This window comes from Chinchilla lanigera, unplaced genomic scaffold (assembly GCF_000276665.1).
Source record: "Chinchilla lanigera isolate Chin_1 unplaced genomic scaffold, ChiLan1.0 scaffold00059, whole genome shotgun sequence".
Classification (NCBI taxonomy): domain Eukaryota; kingdom Metazoa; phylum Chordata; class Mammalia; order Rodentia; family Chinchillidae; genus Chinchilla; species Chinchilla lanigera.
In genome coordinates this window covers 5,793,441-5,806,802 of record NW_004955460.1, presented here as the reverse complement: position 1 = coordinate 5,806,802, position 13,362 = coordinate 5,793,441, and the positions used below count along the sequence as shown (strand labels likewise).

Sequence of the window (13,362 nt, the reverse complement as noted above, 5' to 3'; positions counted from 1 at the left end):
TATCACCAGTTCCAAAGTCACTCCCCAAGTGACAGGATAAATAACGGCTCAAACCAGCACGATGCTCTTTGGTTGCCATGGATGTTTTGATCAGTAACACTGCAGGGTTTACTTTATTTCCAGCTGTCTAAGTAAGCATTTTTAAACCATGGTAATTGAAGATCTAGGAGATTCCTTTCACATTTCTGCAGCAGGATATGTAGAGAAGCATAAGGATGCTGGTGAGAAGCATCAATAAGAAAAAACATGGCTTTGGGGGACTTTTTAATATGCTACATAAGCAGGTAATTCTTCCAAACAAATTTCTTTACAGTTAAGTTTTTGTGAATGTTGATGCTCTGGATATTTTTAGACAGTTTTTGGAAGAAACTGCTCAAAAAGAATAAACAACAAGGATGGGGAAAAGGAGAAAAGAAGGAAGAAAAAAGAAAACACACACACACACACACACACACATATATATATATACATACACACACACATACACACACACATACACACACACATACATACACACCAAGTTTTTTTTTTTTTTTGATTTTGCTTTTGGCTACACTGAGATGAACCTTACTGTGAAAGCTGTCACTTCAGAGTCTTTTCTCAATACACTTTGGGTAAAATGCTGCTGGATTTTTGCAGAGTGAGTGATGAAAGTGACTGTTTCTATTCACTTTCCAGGAATATAAAAAATGTAATAGCGTGTGAGGATGTCTCAAAGAAGAACACCTTTTGTCCTCCAAAGAGCCTCACTCAGGGAACCTCTTCTGCTTCATGTCTTTTCCGGCTCCTTAGGGTGTCCTGGAGCTAGGCACATGGGAATGGCCTTAAGCGGAGCTCTGCCAGTAGGTGCCACCTTCTATCTTGTTCCCTGAAGCTGCCCTGTATTAATGCCACATCCTTGGAATGGCTCTGTTTTTAGAGGCAGAGTTGGGACTGCTAGGGCTCAAATCCAGGACCTGTGCATGCCACTGTACCACTGAGACACACCCATGCTCCTGCTTTCATTCACTGTCAGTGTTTCTTTCTCTCCTTCCTCATCATCAGGTGTTAGTGTCAGACACAATCTCTCCTCACCTTCCCTCTCACTGGGTATTTGTCTTGGATATTTTTCTCTCATTGCTGACACAAAACACCCAGTGCCCAAAATTAAAGAAGGAAATGTTTATTTAGCTTACAGTTTGTGGAGGTTTCAGTCCATACTTGGATGGTTCCAAGGCAGAGTGGCACATGGCAGAGGGCAAATGTTCATGGCGGCAGAAAACAGCAAAGGCAACAAGAGCAAAAAGGGAGGAGTGGCAGCAAGCAGCCTCTTTCTCTGCCTTACACTGTATGCAAACTACCTGCCCCAGGGCGGGTGTAGCACTCACATCCATAATCCCAGCATTGGACCATAAATCAATCATAAATCTAGAAGCCCACCCCATGACTGCATGAGGCTTTGGGGGGACATGCAGACACAAACCGTAACAGTATTAAACCCAGGGCCTTTGAAACTGACTTGCATCCACAGACATTTTTAAATTTTTAAATTGTGAGACAGAATCTCACTAAGTCACAAAATTGCTCAAGCTAGTCTTGAATTTAAAATTCTCCTGCCTCATCCTCCCACAGTGCTGGAATTACAGGGATTACAAGTGAATGCTACGACATCCACTCCTCCCTTTCTCTCTCTCTCTGTCTCTCTCTCTTTCTCTCTCTCCTTTTCTTCATGCAATAGTTTTCAGCGTTTACTGTTTATTGCTACATGTTTGCAGAGCAAATTCCTTGTGGTGAGGTGGTGCATGGACATAACACATTTCTTTTTTCTTTTTTTGGTCTCCTTCCCCTCACCTTTCTTCTCTTCCCTCCATCTCTTGATGTCTTCCCATTTGAAAAAGATCTGTCTCCCTGCTTCTTATTATCAGGGTTGTAGTTTGCTCTTTATTTATACTTTGAGTTTCTCATATAAGAGAGACCAGGTGATATTTAAGCTCATGTGTCTGATTTATTTCACTTTATAGTCACAAAGTGCATTCACTTTCCTACAGTGATTCAAGTTTATCCTTCTTTATGGCAGAGTATTGTGAATAAATACCATATTTTTTTCATTCATTCACCTGTTGGTGGAGATACAGGCAACTTCCAAGATGTAGCTATTATAAATTGCGCTGCTATAAACATGGGTATGCATGGATCACTGTAATGTGATGCCTTTAACTATTCTGGGAAGATATCTAGAAGGGGAATAACTGAATCAAATGAAATTTCTAGTTTTACTTTTCAAAGGAATTTCCAAACTGATTTTTATAGTTGTTGTACTAGGCTTACTGTTTCCCCACATCCCCCACAGCCAGCATTTGCTGTTATTTGAATTTTTGATGATAGCCATTCTTTCTGGGACAAGATGCATTCTTAGTGTTATTTTAATTTGTATTTTTCTAATGGATAATGATGTTGAACATTTTTCATTTGTTTGCCTTCTGTACTTCTTCTGAAATGTGTCTATTCATTCGTTGCCCATTTTTGATTGAAGATGTCTAATGTTTTTGAGTTCTTTATATATTCTAGATATAGAATATATATTCCTCTGTCCAGGGAATAACTGGTAAAAATGTTTTTTACATTCAGTGGGTTGTCTCTTAATGCTGTTAGCTATTTCCTTTGCTGTGCAGAAGCTTTTTAATTTGATAGGATCTCATTTGTTGATTCTTGGTATCATTGGTGTTTTGTTCGGAAAGTCCTTACCTATGTCTTGGTCTTCAAGAGTTTTACCTATTGTATCTTCCACCAGATTAAGTATTTTTGTTGTAATATTTAATGGATTTTTAATACATTTTGATTTTAGTTCAGTACATGGTGAGATATATAGATATGGATTCAACCTTCTGCATATAGATAGCCGGTTTTCCCAGCACCTTTTAATAAAGAGGCTATCTTTCCTCCGGTGTACTTATGCAGGAGGGGGCTTTTGTCATAGCTGAATGTGCCTGGCATCATTTCCTTTGATCCACATGTCTGTTTTTGTGCTACTATCAAGCCATTTTTATCACTGAAACTTTCTAATATAATTTCAAATCTAGAATTGCGACGCGGCCCGCTTTGCTTTTGTTACCCAGGATTTCTTTTGCTACTCTGAGTGTCTTCTATTTCTATCAATTTCATGATTGTTTTATCTAGTTATGTGAGGAATGTTGTTTTTATTTTGATTGGGACTGGATTAAACATGTATATCAGTTTGGGAAGTATGGCCATTTTGACATTATTGGTTCTGACTATCCAGATATCTTTTGAACTACTTTTTCAGAGTACTGTAGTTTTTGTTGTAGAGAACTGTTGCTTTCTTGGTTAGATTAATTCCTAAGAATTGCAAATTTCTTGATGCTTATGGATGGTATTTTTCTTAATTACTTTCTCTGTGAATTCATTATTAATGTACAGATTGTAATTGATTTTTGTGTTGATATTGTATCCTGCTACATTGCTGAATTCAGTTATTAATTCTAGGGACATGTTGGTGGAATTTTTGGGTCTTCTATCTGGAGGATCATGTCATCTACAAATAAATTTGAGTTTTTCCTATCCTGTACATATCCATTTTATTTCTTTCTCTTCCTCATGGCCTCTGTTAATGTCTTGAGTACTATGCCAAACAGGAATGGTGAGAGTAGATACTTTGTCTTGTTTTTTATTTTAGAGGCAAACTTTCAGTGTTCCCCTATTTAACATGGTACTGGCAGTAGATTTGTCATAAGTGGCTTTTATCAGATTAAGACAAAGTCTTTCTATATCTATTTTTTTCAGAGATTTGCCATGAATAGATCTTGGATTTTGTCAAAGGCCTTTTCTGTGTATATTGAGATGACCATGTGATTTTTGACTGTGGTTCTGCTTATGTGGCATATTGTATTTTTGATATGAATATGTTGAACCATACTTACATCCCTGGGAGGAAACTTACTTGGTCATGATATAGGATATTTTTGATAATTTGTTGCATTCTTTTAGCAGTGTCTTACTGAGAATTTTTGCATCTATGTTGATTAAAGAGATTGGCCTACAGTTTTCTTTGTTGGTCAGATTTTTGTCTGGTTTTGGAATCAGGGTAATAGTAGCACCCAGCAATGATTTGGGAAGTACGCCTTCCCTTTCAATTTCACTAAGTAGTTTCCCTCTGTCTCTCCATCTCTATCTCTGTCTAAATAATAGCTTTATTGAGACGAGTCACCAATCATAAAATTCACCCTTTTCAAGTGTAGAATTCAATTGGTTTTCAATATATCCATTGAGTTGTATATATAATTTCTCTTTCTGATAGGTTAAGAAGGAACAAATTATAAATCATTTATATGAAAGCATGATTTCAGATATATTGACTTTTAAATTTGTCTACTTGCCATGTTTGCTTGTTATATTTTTTCTTTCCTGTCTTTGATTGGATTAATTGGCTTTGCTATGTTTCATTTTTCTTTTGCATAATGTGTAAGTCACATACCCAAGTTCTGGTCACCAAGACGTTGCCCTTAAATTTTCATGAAGTGTTTAAGTTCGTATTTTGTGGTTTGTTTATAGTGGAATAGTAATGTTAATCCCTTCCTTCATAAAATAAACATTTTGAATATAATTTTTGTTGTCCTCACTCCTGCCATGTTGACACCAGGAAATATTTTAGTTTTGTGCTGTCATTTGTGTTTTAGAATTATGTGCATTTCAATTATTTTGGCTCACTGTTATATTTGTGGCATACCATATAGCCACATATCCTCTTTTGAAGTTCCTTTTTAAATTTTTCTACAATATACACTAGTAGTTCAGAGAGGATCTGAGAGGCAGATTTTCTGATTGTTCATGTATTAGAACGTACCTTCCCTTTTTACTCGCTTGACTGGTAGTTGGACTGAAAGCAGAATTACAAATTCAAAATATGACTTAAGCCTCTTCAGAATTTTTCCAGTGTTCACAGTGTCAAAGTCTGATGATGATGGTCTCTCATTCTTTTATAGATTATCTGATGTTTTTATGCTCTATGGAAACTTACAGGTTGTCTGGTTTAATTCATTCAACAATTAATTACTGAGAAACAGTTATGTACAAAATACTATTCTGGATGTTGGTGGAAAGAACTGGAACAAAACAAGATTTCTTGTCCTCAACTTGCTCACATTCTCATGGAGGGAGAAACAGGCCAAACAAACAAGTAAATCATATGGTATCTGATTAGCATGTGCTGTGGGAATAGGAAATTGAGAAGGAGGATGAAGGTACTCAAGAAGTGAGCTGTAGCCAGGGGCATAAAAGAGATGAGTGAGGGAACAAACTGTGCACATAACCAAGGAAAGAGCAGTTTTGAAGAAAGAACTTCATGTGCAAAGCCTCTGAGGTCAGGGCATGCCAGTGATGTTTGAGGGAAAGCAAGAAGTTACCGTGTTATGCTAGCATAAATTAGTGAAAATCAAAATTGCAAGGGGGGAGATCAAAGACATAGAGGAGATTGAGGAGAAGGACTTAAATCGCATACAGCTGTGTTGACTGGACTCTGAGTAAGATGTCAAGCCATTGGATGACTGAGTGAAGAAGAATGACATCTGATTTAGCTTTTGAAGATACCTCTGGCACTAGAGCTGGGAATAGTCAATAGGAGAGACAGGACTAGAAGAAAGGAGAATTCATGAATTTGCTGTAGTAATCTCAGCCAGAGAGGATGTGACTTGAATCACAGTCAAAACAAGGTAAGTGTGGGAAGTAGACCAGCTCTAGATTTATTTTATTTTTGTAGTATTTTAATTTAGGAATACTTTCACACAGAATGTTTACAGAAGTGTTATAAGAATGGTATAAAGACCTCCAATGTATGCTTTGCCCTAATTCCCTAATTATATATATGTATTTTTTACAACTTTGACTTTTCACTTTTTAAATAAGCCTATTTTAATATCTTGGATTGCATTGAAAATGAACTTGAAGACAGACTGCTTTTATCCTTATGGTATATAGTGTATGTTTCTTAAAAACAAGATGTTCTTTCACATAGCCACATACAGGGGTCAAGTTTAGGAAAATAACACTGATGCAGTTCTGTCACTTAAAATATAGGCTTTGTTCATATTCTGCCAATTCTGCCAGTAATATCCTTTACAGAAAAGAATCTGACCCAGAGTTCTCACACAGATTCTTCTGAAAGACAGAGATAGGATCTGCTACAGGAGTGGAGGTGAACTTGGGGGAAACAAGAAATGAGACATGACTGTCAGGGCAATCAACTGGAAAATAGAGCTTCTAGAACCTGACAGAGACCTTTGCAAGGGGCACCTTTATGTTTCTGTCTGGTGTAGGGGCTGGTGCTTAGCTTTGGTAATGCTTTTCTAAGTCGGGAATGCTTATTAGCATCAGGCATTGACACAGATGTAAAGGTTTGTTCCTTGTGAGTTTGTCTTGTGTCTAAGTAAGAGTCTTTTCTATTATTTCCTCTCAGTGCTGGGTGGAACCTATCAACATAACATTTTACCTTTTTTATGCATAGGAATGTTCTTGATTATCTTTCTGAACATTCCATTCCATTCCTCTGCCTCCACAAGATATCAAAACTTGTAGTTTTTGTTTCTTACCTTTTACTTTAAGTCATCTTCCTGTTGTTATTATTCCATCTCTGAAAATCTCTTGGAATATTTTCATAAGGCCATTATCAAATATTAAGTGTTTTAACATTAAGTAGTAATATTTTCATTTCAATAACCACTCTGTGTCTTGCCCCACATTGTCTTTTTCCTAAGGGCATTTAAGATTACATTTTTCTCCTCTTTGCCTTTTTAGCAAACTAATTATTCTGATTTTTTTTTTGCTTGAGATATTGTAGGTGTCTATCTAATAAGACATTTGATTGCTGAAAATATTCAAAGATATTTCTTGTCCTTTTGTGTCTATATCGTCTCCATTTGCTGATGGATGCGGCTGTAGCAACCATCTCCCTCTCCAACCTGTCTTCAATTTGTGTTTAATTTTGCATCAAATTCTCCTGATGTCAACTTGCCTTATACCATTTAGGCCTGATCAACTTAATAGCCAGCCAATGATATCACATTTATTTTTGGCCTTACCCTCTCCAACTCTTTATTTTGTTGTCAAAGTAAGCTTTTGAAATTGAAATATTAATATACCACTTGACATAATTCTTTGCATCTCATAATTTTCAGGATAAATTAAAGAACCCTTGGTAAGGCAACATAGGGTGTACTTGTTATGCCTCATCTACAGATATCAGCTGTGTTCTACTCATTTACCTTCTTACTCAGGCACATTAGACTATTGGTAATTCCCTGAGCATGTATCTAAGCCCTTGCTCAGATGCTTGTCATCTCCTGCAGTGCTTTACTTCCTCCTTTCCACTTTCAATAATTCAGTGCATCCTTCAAGATCCTGTACAGAGAGTAGGGAAGTAACTGAGTGGTAGAGCACTTGCTTAGCAGGTGTAACTCCCTGGATTCAATCCCCAGTACTGAAAGAAATTTTTAAAAATTCCAGTACATGTTACATATCTGCATCCAATCATTTAATTCATTTTGGTGGTTTTACTATAGACTACTTTAACTGTTCCCCTTCTTAATTTGTAGCAATTTTTATGTGACTTTAGTAATTCCTATAAATAATTCATGTAGCTCTTTTTTCCTTACTAAACAGGGGATTTATTTGCAGGGGATTTAATGTATTTTATTCATTTCAGATTCTTCTTTACCTGCTGCACAATAAACACTTAAAGTGATATTATTTGTTTAATAAATGAAGTGACCAATCCTAAAGTAGATTGCAGTTGCTCACCTGTTGAGAAGTACAGAGAGATCCTGATAACTGAAGTGTACACACTCATAAGAATGCAAATTGCTGTCTTGTTTTGTAGGAGTCTGCACATATTGTAGAACTCTCATTTTGTAGACTGAGGTTGGTTCTACCATAGATTCTTTATTACAGAGCCAGAGAAACCACTTCCATGTCTCACTTTGGACCTTTGGGCAGACCCTGGTGCACACGTAATAACTGTCAAGGCCCACGCGGGGCTGTATGCAAGGCCTAGGACAGGAACTGGTAAGACAGAAAGAAAGCACCACCAGCCAGCCTTAGAAAAATCCAAAGAGCCCTCTTGTGTGTGGACTGAGATTAGAGAAAATAAGAAATCATATAAGCAGGAGGGGAGAGTCCTGATGCATCAGTGGGGTAAGAGGTAACAAAAGCCAGTGAGCCCTGGTCTTGTGAGAGCCTAAGTAGGGGATACAATGCAGACAGTGGGAGACCATTAAAGCTTTAAAGAAGAGAACTGAAGTAAATTCAGGATGCAATTTGGACACCGGGCTAGGTGCCTAGCTGTGCATTTAGAATGCAGAGAGAGAAGAGACAACTAGAAGTGTAAAAGAGGATATTCCAAGTACATCTAGGGGGCAGGACCAGGATGAAGGAAGGGAGGTGTGAGAAGTGTGTTTCGCTATGTAGACTAAAGCCAGATTGCAAAGAGATAAAATGATGTGGTTCCAAGTGGGAGAATGAAAGAGGACAGGGGAAAACTGGAGTTTGTGGCCAGACTTCATGCTGGCCTTCTGGTGTCATTCATGGAGACAGAGAAAGGATCCTTTTCCAGGAGAAGGTGACCCAAGGACAGCCAGAGAGGCAACCACACTACCTTGGGAGAGATTGCCTGGGGTCTACAGTTTATGCCTGGACCATGACATCAGGGGGTGATCTAGATTCACATGACACCATCACAGGAAGGTTTATTGGCTCAAGGAGTTTTTACATCATCAGTTCACCCGTTTGGTGAACAACTTGTGACCACAATAAAAAAAAAAGTCTAATGTTGAAGTGAATTTAGAGTAATGAACAAGCTCACAAATGTCTAAGTATAGACTTAAAATAGAGGAATTAAAGAAAGTGCAGGAAGAAATGAGAACATACATAAATCATTTCAAGAAAGCAGCTGCGAACATCTATGGAGCCCACCCAGGCCTCTCAAAGGAAATGGAATCTGAGTATATTCTTCAAGCATATGTAAGAGCATTGGAAGAGAACAGACCATTTTAGGAAGAGAAAATACAATAAAGATATATGGATTAGATATCGAAATAACGCCAACAAATCCATGTTGTCAGTGTTGTTGTTTTTTAATTCCAGGTTTCTCATAGATCGCTTCCATTGAAACAAAAAAGGACAGCACTTTTCTTCTTTCAGGTCTTACACGAGCACCTGCCCTGTGGGCCACCTATTCTATTAGACAACTAACTATGTAAGTAACCAAGATATTTGTATCATTTCCTGTTGTAAAGATCCAAGCCCAGGAAAACATCACAGAGTAGCACCAGTATTCTATTTAGGACACCAGAGCCTGCCTTGTTCTTCTTTATTGTATCCTTCTTCTTCCTTCTCCTATTCCTTTCCCTCTTTTATCTTTCTCTTTTTTCACTCTTTCTCCTCCTCCTTCCCTCTCTCATCATCCTGATGTCTTTTTCTCTCTTTCTTGTTTCATGAGTTTATTGAATTATTGCAGATATAATAGTTATCACCATATACTAGATTCTGGGCTGGTATACATTTTCTTCCTACAATATTTGGATGTGGAGTCTTTAAATAATAATTGGGTCTCAAACACACACTCTATCTTAGGTGCCTTTTAGGTTTGGTAGTTTTTTTTATTATTGCTATTGCTGACGATGTTTTGTTTTGTTTTCCTTTTCAAAGTATCTGTGCCTTCAGGCTCAGGGAAAATTGCAAAACTCTAGCTTCAGTTTTAAGAAATCTAAACACATATCATCTGAACTTGACATTCAGGAAAAGAAACAGAGCCTTTCATTTAATAAGACAGCATTTATTTTACTGATATTGGCAAAATCTGCATATACCACACTTCAAAGCCATCACCTCTATTTGTCCTTGAGCATGTGGCTGTGGGTACTGGCTCAGTTGTTCTAGGTCCCCAGATCCTGGCTGCAGAGTTTGTCTCTCAGGCCTGTCTGTTGCAAAGTCAGCCAGCCACCACTTTACAGTTCGCTGCATTCTCGGACAATGTGTCTTGTTCTCATTACCAAGCCATTATTCTGAAGTGAGACACTGAACACATTGCTAAGCAGCATTTCTTATTTTGTTGTGTGCTCAAATATTTTTTGTCATGAAGATATTTCCTCCCAAGGATTTTAAACTTGGAATGTCCTATTTTGTGCAGAAACTTGAAATTACTTCTATTCTTTGTGGGCATTCAAGTCTAACAGACACATAACTTAAGGGAGTGGGAAATCTTTGAAAATTTAGGTTCAAACAAATATGTTCACTTTAGTTGAATTGATGCTGCTATTAATTGCTACTGAAAGAAACCACTGTACAAAGAAATTTGAATTGTAAGACTAATAAGACAACACTAAAAACCAAAGTTAAGTGAGACTTGCCTGCAGATTTCAGTGCTTCAACTTCCAATTTGGATAATGCAGTTCTTTAATGTGATATTCAAAAATGATATTATTGGTCTCACATGCTTATTGGTCTTTGTAGATTGGAGAATAGGCTACTGTGAACATGTGTGATGGTCACTTCCCAGTTCTATTGGTGTGGCACTGGACAAGTTCAGTCGTGTACATGGAAGAGTGAGTTATCTCTTGGAGAAAGAAAAGAAAGAGCAGAGAGGGGCTGGAGATTTAGCTCAGTGGCAAAAGTGCCTGCCTGGCAAGCGCAAGGTCGTGAGTTTGGTTCCCGGTACTGGAGAAAAACCAAAAAAAAAAAAAAAAAAGAAAGAGCAGAGAAAGACTTCATGTCAACTTATTAAAAAGTCCCAGCAATCCCTAGAGACATATTCAATATGCAGTGATAGTTCTTGAATAAATGGATTATTTTTTTTTCTCCCTTGGAAAAAATTGGGCCCTAATCCTTATCTGACCGCACTTACTGCCTGTGATCTCAAAAGCTTTCATTTCTTTATTTTCTCCCTCCAATTGCCCTGTTCTACTCCTTGCTTGGCTTGCAAAATCTGGTGAACTGTCTTGGATGTAGAGTACTCACTGCATAGGATGAAGTTGTCTTAAAGAAAACAATGAAGTCTTCTGATAGGGGATTAATACCTAGAGTATATAAAGAACTCAAAACATTAATGCCCCCCAAACAAATACTGCAATCAACAAATGGGAAAACTTACTGAATTAGATACTTTTCAAAAGAAATACAAATGGCAATAAATATGTGAAAAAAATGTTCAACATCTTTAGTCACTAGGGAAATGCAAATGAAAACTACATTCAGATTTGCTCCTACCTCAGTCACAATTACTAACATCAAGATTACAAAAAACAGTTAATGCCAGCAAAGATACAGGGGGAAAAGGAACTCTCCTGTACTATCAGTGAAGGTGTGAACTACTAGAACAATCACCATTGAAATTCATATGAGATGCCTCAAAAAATTGAAACTAGAAATACTGTATGGCCCAGCTATAGCAATCATCGGTATCTTCCCAAAAGAATACAACAATACTGTAGTGATACATGCATATCCACATTTATAGCAGTGCAGTTCACAATAGCTGAGCAGTGGAAACAGCCTAGGTGCTTATCAATATATGAATGGATTAAGCAAATGTAGTACACATATACAGTGGAATATTATTCCACAATAAAGAGGAAGTAAATCATGTCATTTGTAGTTTGTGAATGGAACTGGAGTCCATTGTGTTATTTGCAATAAGTCAGCCTCAGAAAGTTAAGTTTTGTATGTTTTCCTTCCAATGGTCAATCAATTAATAAAAGTAGGAATGACAAGAAACTAAAGGTAGACTTTTAGAGATGAGGAAGGGATTGGAAGTGATGAGGAAAAGGAGAGGGGTACAGTGGGGATGAAATAAAATATGCAATATGCCCAAATGAATCTCTTTCTGTCATAGTAATACTCAACAATTAACAAGTGTGTTCAATTTTCACAAAAAGGAAGATAAGAATAAGTGCCTTGTAGAAAGTGGCCAAGAAGAGATTTCTTTTTAAAAGCGGTACACACTTCAGGCAGAACAAACTTTAAACATCTGTCTTGTTTGGTCATCGTGTTACCAAGTCCATTCAAATCCTGGCACCCTGGGAGTGATATGAAGGGAGTGTGCGCCCTCCACAGGCAGGCTGAGAGAGAGCAGGCGCAGTTTAGAGGTGCAGGGCACAGAATGGAAAAGCTGCAATTGGAGGTCAGGAGTCCTGAGCAATGTCCTGATTAACTGTGGGCAAAGCATAGCATAAAAACAGCAGAAGTGGCGGGCGATGTTCTGGATCCAGCCAGACAACATGGCAGCATCAGAACAACCTCTCAAAACCCACCGCAGGGCAGGTGTTCAAAGGCATGTGAGATCAGGGAGCTTGGCCATCAGGGTTAGTTTATAAGGAAGACGATGAGCTGGTACAGGTAACAAGCAACCAGGGGGTCACAGAAGTAGAATTGTGGCTAAGGATCAGAGTAACACACTTTGTCAGAACTGGGCAAGGCTAGGTTTGAAACAGTACATGGTCCTTGTAGACACTCTTGAGTTGTGCATAAATCCTTTCTGATTGGGAGAGGGTGGGTGGTTCCAAACTAAATCTTTTCTTTTCTTTTTTTTTTTTTTTTCTTCTTTTTTGGTCTTTTTGAGACAGGGTCTCACTATGCAGTTCAGGCTGTCCTTGAGCTCACTTGTGTAGCCTAGGCTGGTCTCGAACTTGCAACAATCCTCCTGACTCAGCCTCCCAAGCGCTGAGATTACAGGCACGCATCACCATGCCTGGCCCAGACTAAATCCTTTCTGATTGGGAGATGTTAGGTGGTTCCAGACTTGAGGTGGTGCTACAGCCCAAGGGAAGCAGCAAGAAGGAGTGTGGGAGTTGGGACTTAAGGAGAGCATGCTCTAGAAGGGAAATCAGACCGCAGAGTCAGGGTTAGGGGGAATATAGGCAGGGATTTCCTTGAGGAAAGCTCAATCATGAGGTTAGAAGAGTGGAATTTGAGTCAGTGGTTTGCTGGGGAGGGAGCCAAAGTGTGTCGGGTCAGCGGAGAAGCCTGAGCAGATGCCAGGTGGCGAGTCAAGAATGAGTAACAGGTCAGATTCTTAAGCTTGGTGAGCTCAATGGCCTGCAGCTGTGGCTAAGGCTGCTTTTATTTGCAGGTTTCCTGGCAAGGAATGTCACTGTAAACAGCTTGGGTCGTAGGATTGGGGATGGGAAATTGTTTCAGGCCCTGGGAATAATTGTGAAGTCACTATAATACATGGCACTTGTCCTAGCACATGGGCAAAGAACACTGGTGAGGAGAACCACAGAAAAGTGTGACTGTGATTGGTACCTCTGACGGCTGTTTTTCAGATATGTTGAACCATTTCTCTGTTCCTCTCAGAAAAGCAGGGAGTTGAGAACTTTT

General features: G+C 38.4%; 1 protein-coding gene across 8 annotated transcripts in view; it reads left to right on the top strand.

Moving 5' to 3' along the window:
• The window catches only part of LOC102027950 (probable G-protein coupled receptor 141), a 56,300-nt gene that overhangs the window by 33,456 nt on the left and 9,482 nt on the right, over nucleotides 1–13,362 (top strand). For 5 of the 8 annotated variants that reach the window (XR_001236497.1, XM_013521096.1, XM_013521095.1 and 2 more), the window contains one exon: nucleotides 9,130–9,241. The exons of 1 other annotated variant lie outside the window; for it this stretch is intronic. The gene's annotated coding sequence lies outside the window, so the exon portion shown is untranslated. Of the gene's footprint in view, nucleotides 1–9,129; nucleotides 9,242–10,010; nucleotides 10,590–13,362 lie in introns of those variants that run through there. 2 more of the 8 variants (XM_013521099.1, XM_013521101.1) reach the window with 2 other exon arrangements.